The following is a 17,173-nucleotide window of genomic DNA, read 5'->3' on the forward strand; positions in this document are numbered from 1 at the left end:
GAACCATACGGCTCTGTACTAGAAGTACAGAGAGAGTAGAAAGTGGTCCTAGGGAAAGGACATTTGAGCGGCTAAGGATTCCTGCTGCTCCTGTCTCTGGGAATTTCCAGTTTGATTTGGGCACTAGGAATCTGGCATTGTGACTGTAGTGTTTGCCAAGCTAGAAAAACACTCTCCTGAAACTTTAGACTTCAGGTCAATAACTATTGACTAGCCAACTTTCTGTCTCCAGTGTACCCTCTTGGGTCCAATTCTGGATTAATAATGGCTAAATATGGAGGATTCCTGGCTTCTCCCTCTCTCTTTCTCTCTCTCTCTCTCTCTCTCTCTCTCATCTTTATCTCCCTCTATATATCTCTCCCCCCACTCCCGGTGGCTTATTTCCCTTAAGGCTGGCTCCTTAAGGGAGCATGCAAAAAGATGCAAAAAGGCAACTCTTGGATGTTGGGCCTTAAGATGCAGGACCATGGGTAGCCATACCAGCAACTTTGTAGGCTTTCTCGTTAGTTTGGCCATTATTTCAACCTCTACTTTGTACCCTATAGCTGTAGATTCAAGTCTGGATCTACAGGTAAGCCCCATCTAGAAATTCAGGTCCACTCTATAGCAGGCAAAAAATTGCTTTACCCACTGTGGGTTAGATTAACACATATAATAAAATATTTACTATTTCTTGTTGCATCCTATATGCCATTTTATGATGAAGAAGCTGAGATTTAGAGATGAAGATTAACTTTCCCAGATTCACATGGCTTATAAGTGGCTATGCCTTGCCACAAACAAACCAAGGATTTAGTAAGCCAGACACAAGCCCTGACCCTCCACGTATCCTACAAGTCACAGAATTTCCCATCCTTGACTTTGCTGACCCCAGCTCTAGCACTGGATATTCCTGTGGTTCTCTTACCGAGTGCTCTAATTGTACCTCCCTGGTTAAGGCTCTGACACCCATCCTCTGCCAACTCATTTTCCCTGGGAGCTGACATTTGCTCCTCAAAATATGTCTTCAATCTCCACCTGCCATTTTCCGCATAGACATACAACTGGAGAATTTGCCCTGAATATACATCTCTAGGGACTTCCTGCTTCAAAGCCCTGCCCACCTCCTGCCAGACTGAACTAGGCAATGGGGGTCCCCAAATCCCAATGCTGTCTGAGGCCAGTTTCCCAGAAGCAGAGCCCTAGAGAGGAAAAATCAGATGTCCATGGTTTAAGTCCTTTTGAGGGAGGATTCTCAAGAGAAGCAACTAAGAAAGGAAAGCGGACAGGATAGGCAGGGGAAGAAGCCAAGCAAAGATGAGTGCTCAGGTAAAATCTGCACCTGGCCTGATCCATGAGAGGCTTTGGAGCATAAACCACAACACTGACAACAGTGATCCTCACCTTAAAGCAAGGGGTCTGGCCTTTTGTACCCCTTTGTCTGTCAACCACTGTTATAGACTTCACCCAATGGGAGGGTATGGGGAATGTAACCTCCTGGGCATTCATTGAAGGCAATTATTACAGAATGGGTCCTCTGTGAGCCCTTAGCAGTCAGTCAGCAATCACAGCAGCTGGGGGCTGGGGCCCCTGCTCTTCCAACAGCACCTACTGCAAGTGCCTAAACATTGAGCACTGAACACGGGGGATTTAGCACTCAGATCCCTTTTCTCATCCTCCCTCCCTGCTCTTGGCCTCCTCCTGCTCCCTGCCATCCCATGTGGCTGGGGCGCCCCACATCACCTGCCCAACCACAGATTGGATTTTAGTACCTGCACAGAGTCCACCGCATTGGCGCCTGACACTTTGTTAGTGTTCTAAATCTTTGTTTACAGTTACCAGGACTCCCCAGGTAGCAGGAAAAAAGTCAACAAGGAAATAAAACTCCACCAGCTGGTGTATTAATTGGGGATAGAATCACCATACAGGAAACAGCTGGGTATGCACCCACAAACCTCAAAGGCTTATCTGGAGCTGCATGTTTGAATCCCCATTTTCAAGCAAGTCTGTTTGTATGCACTCCTCCACACCTTCTAGTTCCTTTGCAGCACGGAAGCCTTGCAAAGCTGAGGCAGTAATGAGCTTTGAAGCTGTTCTACTGCCTTTGACAGCCCACGGGCAGGTCGTTTGATCCAATTGCTTGCTGCCACCTCCAGCAATCTCTTGGCAAAATCTGTGCTATTATGTCCCATTTTTTCCTCATTCTAAAGCTCACATCATCTGATGCTGAATCCTATATGCTTTCTAGTGCATGCAATTAACACTTTAATGTCACCCTGAAAAAAACTGGCCAGCCCATCTTATCTGCCAGAGTTACTAGGAAGAAAATAGATTTTGCAGACCTGACAGCACATTAAGAAGTGGAAGGCTGGAGACCATCGTAGCTGATTTTATAATTTTACCTAGTGTTCTTTGCTGAGCCAAACTTGACTCCTAATAACAAGCCAGTTCTGTAATGTGGAAGTTCATTCTTTCATTAATTTGAAGGCATTTAGGTTCTAATAAAAGGGGGTTAGGACAGGACTTAGTGCCAGAAATTAAAATGAAGATATTATTTTCATGTTTTGACAATACCTTCACACTTTCACCCTTGCAATCCTTTCTTAAACACCCTTGCAAATATGTGAAAATCGGCATGTCACAATACACTTCTGGAAAACCACATTTCCATCTCACTTTCTCCCAGCTTTCTCGTTTTATTCACATGCTTGGTAACTGTCACAGAGAGAAGAGCGCTGAGCTTTAGTGCAGTCAGATGTTTTTGTATTTTCCCTTTACTCTGCATGTGAGGCCATACCAAAGTTTGCAATTAACACTGGAGCTCACCTTGAAAATAGCATCATCTTTTTCCTGAAGATACTCAAACTCCAGGTAATAACATCTGATTATATCACAGTCCCTTCAGGGTGCCTCGCTGCTTTCAGTAAGTACGTGGTAAAGAAAATATCTTTCTTGATTCTAGCTGTATTCCTTAGCAAAAGCCTAAGCTGCACCAGTGTGAGGTATTACAATATTCTCACGAGTATTGAAAAGGATCACAGCTATTCCTAATAGGTCACTGTGCCCAGATGGAGACTATTGCATTTGCATGTGATGGCTAAGCCTCTTGTCCAGCACACAATTGTTTAAGAGACCATTTTTACTGCTATGCCCTGATAATCCTCCCTCCTGAATAACTCATTTCCATCAAGAACAGGACAGAATCAGAACAGCATGACCAAGGATAATCTCTAAAATGTGATTTCAAATGGAGAAGTGTGACATGGGTTTTTCAGAGGGCTGGAAAGTGTGCATTGTTTAGTAGGTTGACCCAAAGCCATCCTCAGGAAGTATGATGGGTTTAAGAGGGCTACACATTCCTTGACACTCCTCCCCCTGAAAGTAGGATCTATTTTCCCACCTCCTGAATTTGTTGTTGTCTTCTTCAATGGAGTGCAGCAGAAATGACACTAAGATTTCTAAGGCTAGGTCTGAAAATGTCATGCAGCCTCCTCCTTGTTCTCTTGGAACACACACTTTTGGTGTCTTCAGCTACCATGTAAGAAATATGAATATTGCAAGAGTATCTCCCTGCTGGACATACTCTATGGAAAGACCGCTAAGAGAAGGAGATTCTCAGTAAGCCCTAGCTATTCCAGCCCTGGCCATTTGAGTCTTCCCAGCCCAGGCATCATACATGTGAGCAACAAAGCCTTAAAGCTGACTTAGCCCTAGCTACTGTCCAACTGTAACCACAGAGAGCCACAAGCCAGAAATGCCCAGAGGAGCCTAGTTGACCCTAGAACTATGAGAGATACTAATAAATTACTATTACTTTAAGCCACTGTGTTTTGAGGATGTTGGTTCAACTGCAATAAATAATCAGAATGGAAAGTGCATTACACATAGTATAATGTAGAACTCAACCCAGATGAGTCCCTGCCTACTACTGGATACATGTCTATGGTAGTCAGCATGCTGTGGGTGCACAGAGACAAGGCGATGTCTCACAGGGCAGTAGAGCTGGTGGATGTCAGCATGCTAAGATTTCAGGGAGACACGATGTACCCTTCCTCAGGAAGCTGCTCAGGCCAATGACCTCTCCCATAGTAATTGCTTTGATAAAGATTTGCAACCTGGAAACTTGCTGTGTGTTAGACATCCCCATGTTTAGTGGGTTTCAAACTAGGAACACTCAATGGTTTTGAGAAGGGACTGCCAAGGAGGTAGCGTGAAAAGCAAGTCTACTAAGAACAGCTATTTCCTTTCTCTGGTCTCAGGGACAGGGTTTTTTCCCAGCCTCAGGGGTGGAACACGTGATCCAAGTGCCAATCAGTGCAATACATTCCTCTGGCCATTGGGATTGGTGTAGGGCTGAGCATTTGGTCCATGTCAGGCCAATCAAAATGAGCATCAGGACATTCACAGAGAATGCTGGGAAAAAGATGCTCCCTCTTTTTCACTAGTTTGGAATTTAGAGGGATATTGCTCTGAGAGCTACTGGCAGCTACCGTGTGATGAAGAGGAAGAGGGCAGAGGATCCAGGGAATGGGGCAAAAAGAGCGGAAGCAGAGCTGAGAGAAGGAGACAGAAAAAAAATTGATCTTATTAATAATATCTTACAACCTGATATGCAGCTATTCTTGAAGCTATATCTTCCCTGGACTATTATTTATGTGAGCTCACAAATTTATTTTGTTTGATTTAGGCAACCAGAATTAAAAATTAAATCAGCAAGTACATGTTATGCTTAACTTCTCTCAAAGTTTATGTTTGAAAAATTATTTTTGCTGCTAAAAAAATGTTTGGAAACAAATGATCTTACTCAAATTGATTTAGTCCTTTCTGTTTTATAAAAGGAAGTGGTAAAGTCAGCAATGGGAAGCCTGGTCACTTGACATAGTCCCATGTGATGATGACAATGATGATGAAAACAATGATATTAATGTTCACCAAGTACTAATCCTGGGCAAGACACTGTTCCAAGCGCTGTGGCCACATTAGCTTACTTAATCATCTCCATAATATTACATGGTATTCTCTTATTATCTCTACTTACAAATGATGAAATTGAAGCACAGAGGGATAAATAGCATGCCTTGGATCGCACAGCTAGTAAGTGGTGAAGTCAGGATTCAACCTAGCTGTTCTCTTAGCGATACCCTACACCAGGGGTCCCCAACCTACGGTGAATTGTATAATTATTTCACATACAATGTAATAATAAAGTGCACAATAAATGTAATGCACTTGAATCATTCCAAAACCATCCCTCCAACCCCCTCCCCGCTTCCCTGGTCCATGGAAAAATTGTCTTCCCTAGTGCCAAAAAAGTTGGAGACCGCTGCCCTCCACTGCCTCTGACAAGGTAGAGTGCCTTCCCTGGGTTCTGGGCTCTGTCTGTCTACAGCACCTCCGTTCTTAAAGTGTGCAACCCAGAAGGTCCCTGTTAAATGTAACTGGGAGAATTTCCATCATTATGGACTTGCTGCCATCATCTGTTCTTATTCCAGCCACAAAGTATATGACTTACTCATGGCTGCTTGCTTCTCACATTTTTACTAGCAGTGAGAGAATACAGAGGTCAAAGGGAAGGAGGATTTTTAACTCAAGTGGTCAGCTTACTTCTCCTTCCAGAAAAAGTCTCATGCTTAAAAATATGGCACAATGCTTTATTTTTCAAAAGAAAAAAATCAAATTGTAGCTGACTCTAACTCCCTGTTTCCCTTGAGTGAAGGAAGATTCAATCTCAGTGAGTCTGGGTTCTTCCTGCCCACCCTTCTGCCCCCAAAATGGCCTAGGAAGCTATGTATGTAGTACACATTTTGGGGGAGATGTCACTCTTATATGGTCACCCTGTATGCACATTGTCCAGATTTGTGTACTCCATGGAAAGAACCTGGCTCTGACAGTTGTCTGTCATTCTTGGGTACAGGGCACCTTGCTGAGGCTGTTGTCCAAGGAGGTACTAAGATGTGAGATCAGAAGCCACCATCTCTCTCTTTATCTCCATTAATCTCCACCTTTCTGCATTTGCTATTTCTATGTATCCCTTCCTTGTGGTGAAGAACACAAACACCCTCACTGCCCTCCTCCATTCTTTATAGCACTTTTCACATTGAATGGGTTTCTGCCTAAAGTAAAGTGGGCTTTTCAAAGAATTGTGGAACTTTTAAACATTCAAGCATCATTTACTTTACTATCCCCTTAAATACCTTTTGAAAAATCTCTTAGAAGTCCAATCGATTTAGGGGTTAGTTAGCATGTATTTTAATTGACCATTCAATTTCAAATAAATGTGGAGGAAATTATAATCCTCAACATCTAAATGACAATTTAAGGAGAATAAGACCTTGATTGAAACCATTAGGAGCTTAGAAATCAGCCTCTGATGTGGTCAAAGAAAACAGCCCAGGAATTTTTAAATCCTGTCTTATTTTGCTTTTAAGAAAAGCTTTAAAACCACAAAACTAGGAGAGATGGTTTCAAAATTTTGAAATCATTTAATAAACAGATAAATACAGTTACTTTAGGTTGGCACTGAGAAACATTGAAAACCAAAAGTTTATTTAAAAAAATAAATAAAATTGATATTCTCACCTAGCCTGTAGGCTTGAGGCTTGGAAATAAAACATTTCAATATCCTATCATCTATTAACATATTTTGATCAACCCACATAATCAGACAAATTCCTTATCAGATGGGCCATGTAAAAACTCTCTGAGAATACCCTTTTCTATCAGCCCATTTTATTTATTTTTTATTTCAAATATTACTGCATAGATCTATGATCATCTCAATAGACACAATAGACATTTGAAAAATTTCCACACCTTTTCAAAATGAAAATATTGAACAAATAGTAAAAAAGGGAACCTCCTCAACTGATAAAGGCCATATATAATACAAAGCCGACAACTAAAATCATACTAATATAAGATTGAAAAATTCCTCCCCCCCAAGTCAGGAAAGTCTACTCTCACCACTAGCAATAAACTATCCAAAAATGAACTGGAGGCATCACATTACCTGACTTCAAATTATATTACATGGCTACAGTAATCAAAACACTATGGTACTCATATAAAAACAGACACATGGCCAAACGTGGTGGCTCAGCCTGTAATTGCAGCACTTTGGGAAGCTGAGGCAGGAGGCCAAGAGTTCAAGACCAGCCTGCATAACATAGAAAGATCCTGTTTCTACAAAAAAAATAAATAAATAAAATTGTCCAGATGTGGTTCACTCACTCCTGTAGTCCTAGTTATTCAGGAGGCCAAGGCAGGAGGCTCATTTGAGCCCAGGAGTTCAAGGTTGCAGTGAGCTAGATTGTGCTGCTGTAATCCAACCTGAGTGACAGAACAAAACCTTGCCTCGAAAAAAAAAAAAAAAGAAAAACCACCAAAAGAAAAGAAAGTAAAACAGATCAAAGGAACAGAATAGAGAAAACAGAAATAAAGCCATATACTTACAACCAACTAATTTTAGTCAAAGTAAACAAAAACATACACTGGAGAAAGGACACCGTATACAATAAATGGTGCTGGGAGAATTGGATAGCTATATGCAGAAGAATGAAACTAGACCCATATCTCTAACCATATGTAAAAATTAACTCAAGATGAATTAAAGACTTAAATGTAAGACCTAAAACTATAAAAATTCTAGAAGAAAACCTAGGAAAAACTCTTCTGGACATTGGCCTAGGCAAATAATTTATGACTAAGACCTCAAAAGCAAATACAAGAAAAAACAAAAATAGACAAATGAGACTTAAACCAAAAGGCTTCTACACAGCAAAAGAAATAATTAGCAGAGTAAATAACCTATCGAATGGAAGAAAATATTCATAAGCTATTCACAAGCATCTGACAAAGGCCTAATATACGGAATCTACAAAGAACTGAAACAACTCAACAAGAAATAAAACAAATAATCCCATTAAAAAGTGGGCAAAGCGTATGAATAGGCATTTTCCAAAGAAGACATACAGATGGCCAACACACTTATGAAAAAATGCTAAACATCACTAATCCTCAGAGAAGTGCAAATTAAAACCACAATGAGATACCATCTTACACCAGTCAGAATGGCCATTAATAAAAAACCAAAAAAACAATAGATGTTGGTGAAGATGCTGAGAAAAGGGAACGTTTATACACTGTTGGTGAGAAGGTAAATTAGATCAACCTTTATGGAAAACAGTATGGAAATTTCTCAAAGGACTAAAAATAGAAGTACCATTCGATCCAGCAATTTCACTACTGAATATCTACCCAAAGGAAAAAAATATATATTGTATCAAAAAGATACCTGCGGCCGGGCGCGGTGGCTCACGCCTGTAATCCTAGCACTCTGGGAGGCCGAGGTGGGCGGATCGTTTGAGCTCAGGAGTTCGAGACCAGCCTGAGCAAGAGCGAGACCCCATCTCTACTAAAAATAGAAAGAAATTATATGGACAGCTAAAAATATATATAGAAAAAAATTAGCCGGGCATGGTGGTGCATGCCTGTAGTCCCAGCTACTCGGGAGGCTGAGACAGGAGGATTGCTTGAGCCCAGGAGTTTGAGGTTGCTGTGAGCTAGGCTGACGCCACGGCACTCACTCTAGCCTGGGCAACAGAGTGAGACTCTGTCTCAAAAAAAAAAAAAAAAAAAAAAAAGATACCTGCTCTTGTATGTTTATTGCAACACTATTCATAATAGGAAAGGTATGGAATCAACCTAACTGTTCATCAATGTCAATGGATAATTGGATAAAGAAAATGTGGAATATATACTTAAATATATATATACATACACACACACATACACACACCCCCCCAGAGAATATTACTCAGCCATGAAAAAAATGAAGACCTGTCTTTTGCAGCAACATGGATGGAACTGGAGGAAAGTCAAACACCACATATTCTCACTTATAAGTAGGAGCTAAATAATGTGCACATATGGACATAGACTGTGGAATATTAGACATTAACAACTCAGGCAGGAGAGAGGAAGGGTAGGAGAGGGGAGTGGGATGAGAAATTACTTAATGGGCAGGATGTGTACTACTAATCAGGTGATGGTTGCAAAAAGCCCAGATTTCAGCACTATGCAATACATCCATGCAACAAAACTGTACTTGTACTCCCTGAACCTATAAAAGTAAAAAAGAAAAATTTAAATGAAATTAAGAAAGTAATTCCATTTATAATAGCATCAAAAGGAATAAAATACACAGGAAAAAAATTAAGCAAAGAAGTGTGTGTTGGTTAATTTGATATGTCCATAGGACTAGGCTAATGCAGTGCACAGACATTTGGCTAAACATTATTCTAAGCATGTTTGTGAGAGTATTTCTAGATGAGATTAACATTTGAGTCAGTAGACTGAGTAAAGCAGATTGCCATCCCTAATGTGGGGATGGCACCTCATCCAAATAAAAGAATACTTGAATAGAACAAAAAGGCTGAGTAAAAGGGAACTTCTTATGACTGACTGATTGAGTTGGACATTGGTCTTTTCTGACTTTTGAACTCAAACAGAAACATCTGAGTCTCCAGCTTGCTGACTGAAAATCTTGGAACTTCTCAGCCTCCATAATTATGTGAGCCAATTTCTTACAATATTGTTCTCTACAGATAGATAAATAGATAGGTAGATCCTATTAGTTCTGTTTCTCTAAAGCATCCTAATACCAAATTATACACTGAAACAATAAAATATTGTTGAAAGAATTTAAGGAATACCTAAATAAATGGAAAGACATCCTATGTTCACAGATCAGGGACTACTGCTATCCCAATAGTATTGTTAAGATTGCTATCTTAACAATATACAGTTTTGTTAAAACAGCAATACTCTCCAAATTAATTTTCAGATTTAACTTAAGCCTTATCAAACTCCTAACTGCCTTGTTTGCAGAAACTGACAAACCTATCCTAAAATTCACATGAAAAGGCAAGAAACCCAGAATGGCCAAAACAATCCTAAAAAAGAGGAACAAAGTTGGAAGACTCACACTTCCTTATTTCAAAACTTACTACATAGCTATGATAATCATCTTGAATAGTTGGTACTGGCATAAGGATATATCTCTTTGATATATATATAGAATCAAATTGAAAGTTCAGAAATAAACCCTTACATTTATGATTAACTGAATTTTGACAAAGATATCAACACAATTCAATGAGGAAAGAATACTCTTTTCAATAAATGGTACTGAGACAACTGGATATACACATGCCAAAGAAGGAAGTTGTACCCCTACCTCATACCATATACAAAAATTAACTCAAAATGGATGAAAGATCTAAATGTAAGAAGTTTAAAAATCATAGCAGAAAACCTAGGCATAAATACTTGTGATCTTGCATTAGGCAATAATTTCTTAGATATGACACCAAAAGCACAAATCAAAAACTTTTGTGCTTCAAAGAAAACAATAAAGTAAATGAAAAGACAAACCACAGAATGGGAGAAAACATTGGCAAGTCATATGTTTGATAAGACACTTGGTCATATAAAGAACTCTTACAAATCAACAACAAGAAGACAACGCAATTTAAAAATGGGCAAAAGATTGGAATAGACATTTCTCCAAAGAAGATATACAGATGGACAATAAACACATGAAAGGCAACATCATTATCCTTTATGGATTAATAAATGTAAATCAGAACTACAATGAGATACCCCTCCACATCCCTTAGGATGACAAAAATTAAAAAGGCAGACAATAACAAATGTTGGTGAGGATAGGGAATTGGAACCCTCATATATGGTTCTAAAATGGGGATTGTAAAATGGTGCAGCCATTTCTGAAAAGCAGTTTGGCAGTTTTTTAAAAGTTAAACATACAGTGACTGCTTGATTCAGCAATTTCATGCCTAGGTAATAATCACCAAAAAGTGAAAACAACTCAAACGTCCATCCATTGAATAACAGATGAACAAAATGTGGTATATTTCATACAATGGATTATTATTTGGCCACAAAAAGGAATGAAGTACTGATACATTCTAAAACATGGATGAACCTTGAAAACATCATGCTAAGTGAAATAAGCCCATCACAAAAGATCACATATTTTATGATTCCATTTATATGCAATATCCAGAACAGGCAACTCCTTAGAGACAGAAAGGAGATTAGTGGTTGCTAGGCAATGGGAGGGCAGGGAAGAGAGACAGGGAGTGACTGTTAATGAGTATGCAGGTTCTTTTTGGGGTGATGAAAATGTTCTAGAATTAGTGGTGACGGTTTTACAACTCTGTGACAATACTAAACACTATTGAATTGTATATTTTAGTATATTTTATGGTATATAACCTACATCTTAAAGCTGCTCCTTGAAAACATCAATGACATCTACAAACTTCAATCAAGACAGATAAAGAAAAAAAGAAAGGAAAATATCAGGAATGAAACAGGAACTATCATTACAGACCTTTTCAACAAATAGTGATGGCATAATTAGACATCCAACTTGAACTTTGACCTAAGCTGCTCCAAAATTATATATATAAAATATGCTAAATATCATATATAAAAATTCTAATCAATAGAGTATATATTTTGTATGTCTCACCTATATTGTGTATTAATTATATATTATATAATACACATTGTATAAATGTGTATTTATATAGTACAAAATTATAGTAAATAATTGGACATGTTATAATTGTTAATGAGCCCTATATGTCTCTTGGTCCAGTTTAAAAGCTGAAAGCACCTGAATGCATTTGATACCTGACTAAACTTTCTCGTTACATAAATATGCTGCTGCAACTTCCTTCATAGGTCTGAGAATTAAAGCAAAGCAAAACAAATAAAAACTTCCCTGTGACTATTTCACCCTGTGTCAGGTTGTTTTTTATTTGTTGTTTTCTTTTTTTGTTTGTTTTGGTTTGGCTTGGTTAGTATTAATACATCATGTGGATGAGAGTTCCTACTGGGCTTCTAATCCTGGCATCACCACTATATCTATAACATACAGCAAGTTAGCTCCCTCTCTTTGCCCAGATCACCCATCTGTAAAATGGGAGGAATATTTGTGGCCATCACACAAGGTCTGTAGGAGAACATTTAGGACCTCCTAAAAATTCAGGGTTTAGTCATTAAAACAGTGACATATGCTCAATAAATGTACTTACTATTTGTCACTATTTTATTATTTATCATCCTGTTATGTGGATTCTCAAAAATATCTTCAATTTTAAGATATTTTTATAAATATCACCTTATAATCGGTAAACATGAAGGGCAAATGGTCGATGGAGCCACAACCTGGGGACAGCCTGAAAAAACAAATTTGGGGCATCCCTTTTTGCTGCTCTACAAATAGCTTTTATTTGCTTTCCCTATATAGCCTCAAGACTAATCACTAAATTTGGAAGGAAGACCTTGAAGTTTGCTCATAAATTTTCTGTGTTTAAAGAGAAGAGTTTTATCATTGAATATTCTGGAGTGATCATGAGTCAGGGAGAATGACTCAGGCCATCTTCTCAGAGGTAGCTGGTCATAAATCAGCTTTTGCAGAATATTAATCTTCCCTGGCTCCTTTGGAAAGTTAGCAATTATTAGTAGACGGTATAAAACTAAGTCTTCAAAAGAAGAATGGTAAGACCAATGTCACCTTGATATTCTTCCAAACTTATTGATGTTAGAGGAGTGAAAAATCTGTTCCCTTAAATGAACTTTGGAGAGGAGTGGCCCTAGTGGGCAAATGAAGAAAAAGGAAGCTGATGGTGCCTGAAACTGACTACATACGTGAATTGGATCCCCCACAAAAACCTTGATACGTTCAAGAGAGGATGGGATTCCATGAAGCTATCTTACCCAACAATAGGGTGTTTCTACCCACTGCTGGAATACGTAGGATGCCTTGAAAATATTTACCCAATCATTTTGAGAGTTTTAATATCTGGCACCTAGGAGCTGAACATGGATAAATACCAATGTCTTTGGGCCAGTGTAGTCAGAGTCACAGAACTAGAGGATTCAAGAAACGGACATTGAAGCATTGCCCACTCCAAGCCCTCATTGAGGCAAGGATACACTGAAACCATCACACAGGTTTTTTTCTTTCTTTCTGTACATCTGTATCAGTGGGCTCTTAAAGTATAGTTCCCAGAATAGCAGCATCTGCATTGCCTAGGAACCCGTTGGCACCAAAGGTTTAAATTTAATTGAGAAAATATCCCTCTCACACTTAAAGTAGGCACCCTCCTAGATAGCTCTGCTTCTGGTCCCAAATGAAGCCGTCTTATGCTCATCACTGTGTACCAAGCATCTTGATGGATGGTTGTCCCTCTCCACCAAGTCCCAACCTCAGGACCTAGCCAGTAGAATGCTACATCACCCAGTCAGCACAGGTGGAATGGGATGATGGGGGGACCTGAAGCTAGAAACTTATTACTCAAAGTATGGTCTTCCCACCATTAGCGTAAGCATCATCTGGAAGCTTGCTAGCAATGCAGACTCTCAGGTGTCATCCTAAATCTACTGAATCAGAACCTACATTTTAAAAAGATCTCCGGTGATTGGTGTACACATTAGTCTGAAGAGCATTGGCCTAAAGCAGTGGTTCTTATTACACAATGTTAATCCAGACCTGCAGCATAAATAATTTCTGGGAAATTGTTAGAAATGTAAAATCTTAGGCCTATCCCAGTCCCACTGAATTTGACCCTTTAGGGGTAGAGCCCAGTAATCTATGTTTTAACAAGCCTTCCAGATAATTCCGATGTGAGCTAAAGTCTGAGAACTGCCCCTAAAATGATGGTACTTAACCTAAATTATACAATGAAATTACCTGGAGTATTTAAAAATTACAGATCTCTGTCTTCTACCCCTAGAAATCTTGATTTTAGTAGTTTGAGGAGCAGCTGGACAGTGGGATTTTTTTAAAGGTCCTCAGGTGACTATATTGTACAATCAGACTAGAAGCATGAGAAAATTCCACTGCTCTCTGTAACAAGCAGAAGACCCAGAAAATTCATATATTTGAGTGTATATCTCTAATAAGGCTCAAAGCCAGTGCCGGACCATGGAGCTTTTGGGGGGTATGTACATAGTGACCCTTCTTCTTAGAATCCATCTTGACTTATCTTTTAGGGTTTGCCTCTCTCTTCTCCCTTGTAGCAGGTGCTATATGCGCATCAGTGCCCAGCCAGCCAGAGCTGGGAGGCATGAACACGGGATTGGGCCAAAGCCGGGTGTTAATGGAAGGAAGGAAGCACATACACATGCCCTGTATGTGCCCTTTGCACACCTCCCTCTGGAATCTCTGGCCAGAATATTAAGGATTCAAGAAGGTGAGATCCCAGCCAGAGTCTTTTTCTTTCTTTGAGGAACCTAACCAATATCCTATACCTACTGCCCACCAACTAGTGCCCAATCTCTTTTTGTGTGTGTGTTGGGAAACTCCCTACTCCCAAGGCAGGCCTTTTCATTTTCAGGTCACTGTAATTGTGCAAAGTTCCCCCTTTATATTAAGCCCAAACCTGCCTCTATGGAGGGTTCAACCGTGGATTCTAGGTCTGCCCGCAGAGTGGATTTCTCTACATGGCATCACAACTCATCAACATCTAGAGAGAGTTATCAGGCCTCCTTGAAATTTTCTCTAGTTCTTTGAGTTCAGAATTCATTTTCTAAATGGTTCCTCTCAGTAGTAAATGTAGTTGAGGTCCAGCCCAAACCTCTTTTCTGGGCCATCGTTTCATTCCCTGGCTGGTCTGAGTGTTGGCTCTCAAGAACCCACAGCTACACCTTGCTCTGGAAAATTGTCCTAGGCTGATGGGAGCAGCAGCAAGGAGACTTTTTGTAGCCCTCACCCTAGAGGTATCCACAGCCAATGCCTGACTCTTAAGGGGACACACAAAGCCTCCTTGTCTCCAGGGGGGACAATTCTGAGCTCTGAAGGAGACCACATCCATGCCTAGGCCCCTCTCCTTCACCTGAGAACCCTTCCCCAACACATCACTTGTCAAGAATTCACATTTCAGGCTCTTCTAGGAAATCTGTCCTAAAACTCTTCCCACACACAGAAACACTTAAGGCTGCTCCTTCTGTTCACCAGCATTGCTGCACATTTGTTTGACCAGTCAGGATTAAAAGAAGCCTTCTGAGCCCCAAAGGAACAATGCATGAAAGAAGGCTAGAGAGCAGGTTCCACTGGTTCTGTAGGGTCAGTGTCAGGGCGGCAGACTGAGAGGCCCTGATAGCAGCTGCTGCTTTATAAAGACACATTGTGGAAGGGAGAAGACCGGATTCTCAACACTGTTGTCTCGGGGCCCCAGACACAGGTAGTAGATTGATTATAAAAAACAGCCCTGATTTTCTTCCCCTTCCTGTATGCACACCCTTTGCAACGTGATTTTTCAGTTTTTCCAATCCAGAGGTAGACTGGGTTTCCCCACTCTTAAATATGGACTTGTGTTGGCTGATAGAATGTGGCAGAAGGGATGGTTTGCCAGTTCCAAGCCTGGGCTCCACAGCCCTTGAACACCTCTCCTCTTTCTCTCTTCCAGAGATGAGAGAGACATGGTGCAGTCACCACCAACCTCACCCCAGATAACAACCAGGTGACCACCACACACATGAGTGAGGCCATCCTGGAGCAGCTATCCTCTGGTTGACCAATGACTTACAAGCAAGCCCAGCTGAGATCAACAGAGCTGGGCCCCGAGCAAAAGGACCACACAGCTGACCCATAACCTTCAGAACCAGTAACTGCTGTTGTTTGAAGACACTGAGTTTTGGGGTGACTTGTGAGGCAGCATCATTGTGACAACAGTTAAATGATACCTCGCAACTTTCAGAGCCTTCTTGGAGAAACCCAAACATGGGATACAAGCATTAAACTACAAACAGCTCTGCACACCTGACTCTGGACTTGGGGAGATGGGTTTGCAGCTCAGAGCCATAGAGAAGGCAGCAGCTTTGGTGGCCAGAGGTCACAGCACCTGAGGCAGGGTAGGCTTAGAGCGCAGAGGGGGCCTGGGAGCTGCAAGCAACACAGCCTGGAGCCTTCTGTGAAGTCACAGGGGCAGGAAGTGATGAGAAGGCACGTTCTATTTTTGTTATGTGGTCTAGAAAAAGTACCTGGGAAGACAGCAGGGAGCACATCAGGGAAGTGGACTGATATGGCCCACACAGGCTTCCATTTTATGAAAGATGTGGGAGAGAAAGGCCCAGAAATGTGAAATTTGGGGGTAAATATAGAACTAGGCTTTCTTTCTTTGTAGCATCAAAATTTTTCTTTATCAAGGTATAACAAAAATACAGCAAATTGTGCAAATCTTAAGAGACCAGCTCAGTGAATCGGTGGTCAACATGAAGGAACACTCCAGCACCTAGAAGGGTCTGTTATGCCCATTCCCCGTCAACAGCAACCCTCCTCAGAGGTAACCCCTTCTACCACTTTTGTCTGTTTTTGGACTTCATATAAATAGAATCACGCCACATGGACATTAAGTCTGGCTTTTTCTGGCTTGTGATTTCACCTATAAGATTCTTACACAGGGGTGCATGTTATTCTACTTTGTTCATTTTTATCATTCTGTAGTATTTCATTTTATGAATATACTGCAATTTATTTATTCTATTCTACTGTTATTAGACGTTTGGGTTATTTCTGGCTTTGATTTTACAAATAATGCTGCTATGAACATTCTTGTACATGCCTTTTGGCGCACACACATTGTCTTTCTCTTGAGAAACCAGTGGCTTTTAATCCCTCTTTTGTCCATCAGCTGGCCTAGGTTGTCAACATTTTTGGTCACCTGTTGACCATACGCTTAATAATTTGCCTCTGAACTCAAGTCCACTCTAGTAGGAGGGGAAAGAGAAGAAAAGTGGAAAAGGAAGGAGAAGACATCTTCAAAGACAACAGAAATAATAATCAGTTATTTCCTAACTTCCAATTTTCTCTCTAGTAGCTATCCAAGGTGCTTATTTAATGAAATGATGACATTCATTTGAATTAAAGATGTGAAGACTTTTACGAAGCAAATATGCTTTTTAGAAGGGAAAATACATAAAATAATTAAAATGTTACATTTTGCTGGTGTTTCATAATGTTCAAATTGTTATCTTTTTTATTAGCCCCCTCACTAGGAGTGGCCTCCGGCCCAGTGGCACCCATTAACCTGGAGTTTGTTAGACCTGTAGAACTCAGGCCCCACTCCAGACCTGTAGAATCAGGATCTGAAGTTTTTAA

Source organism: Eulemur rufifrons, chromosome 20 (genome assembly GCF_041146395.1).
Source record: "Eulemur rufifrons isolate Redbay chromosome 20, OSU_ERuf_1, whole genome shotgun sequence".
Lineage (NCBI taxonomy): Eukaryota > Metazoa > Chordata > Mammalia > Primates > Lemuridae > Eulemur > Eulemur rufifrons.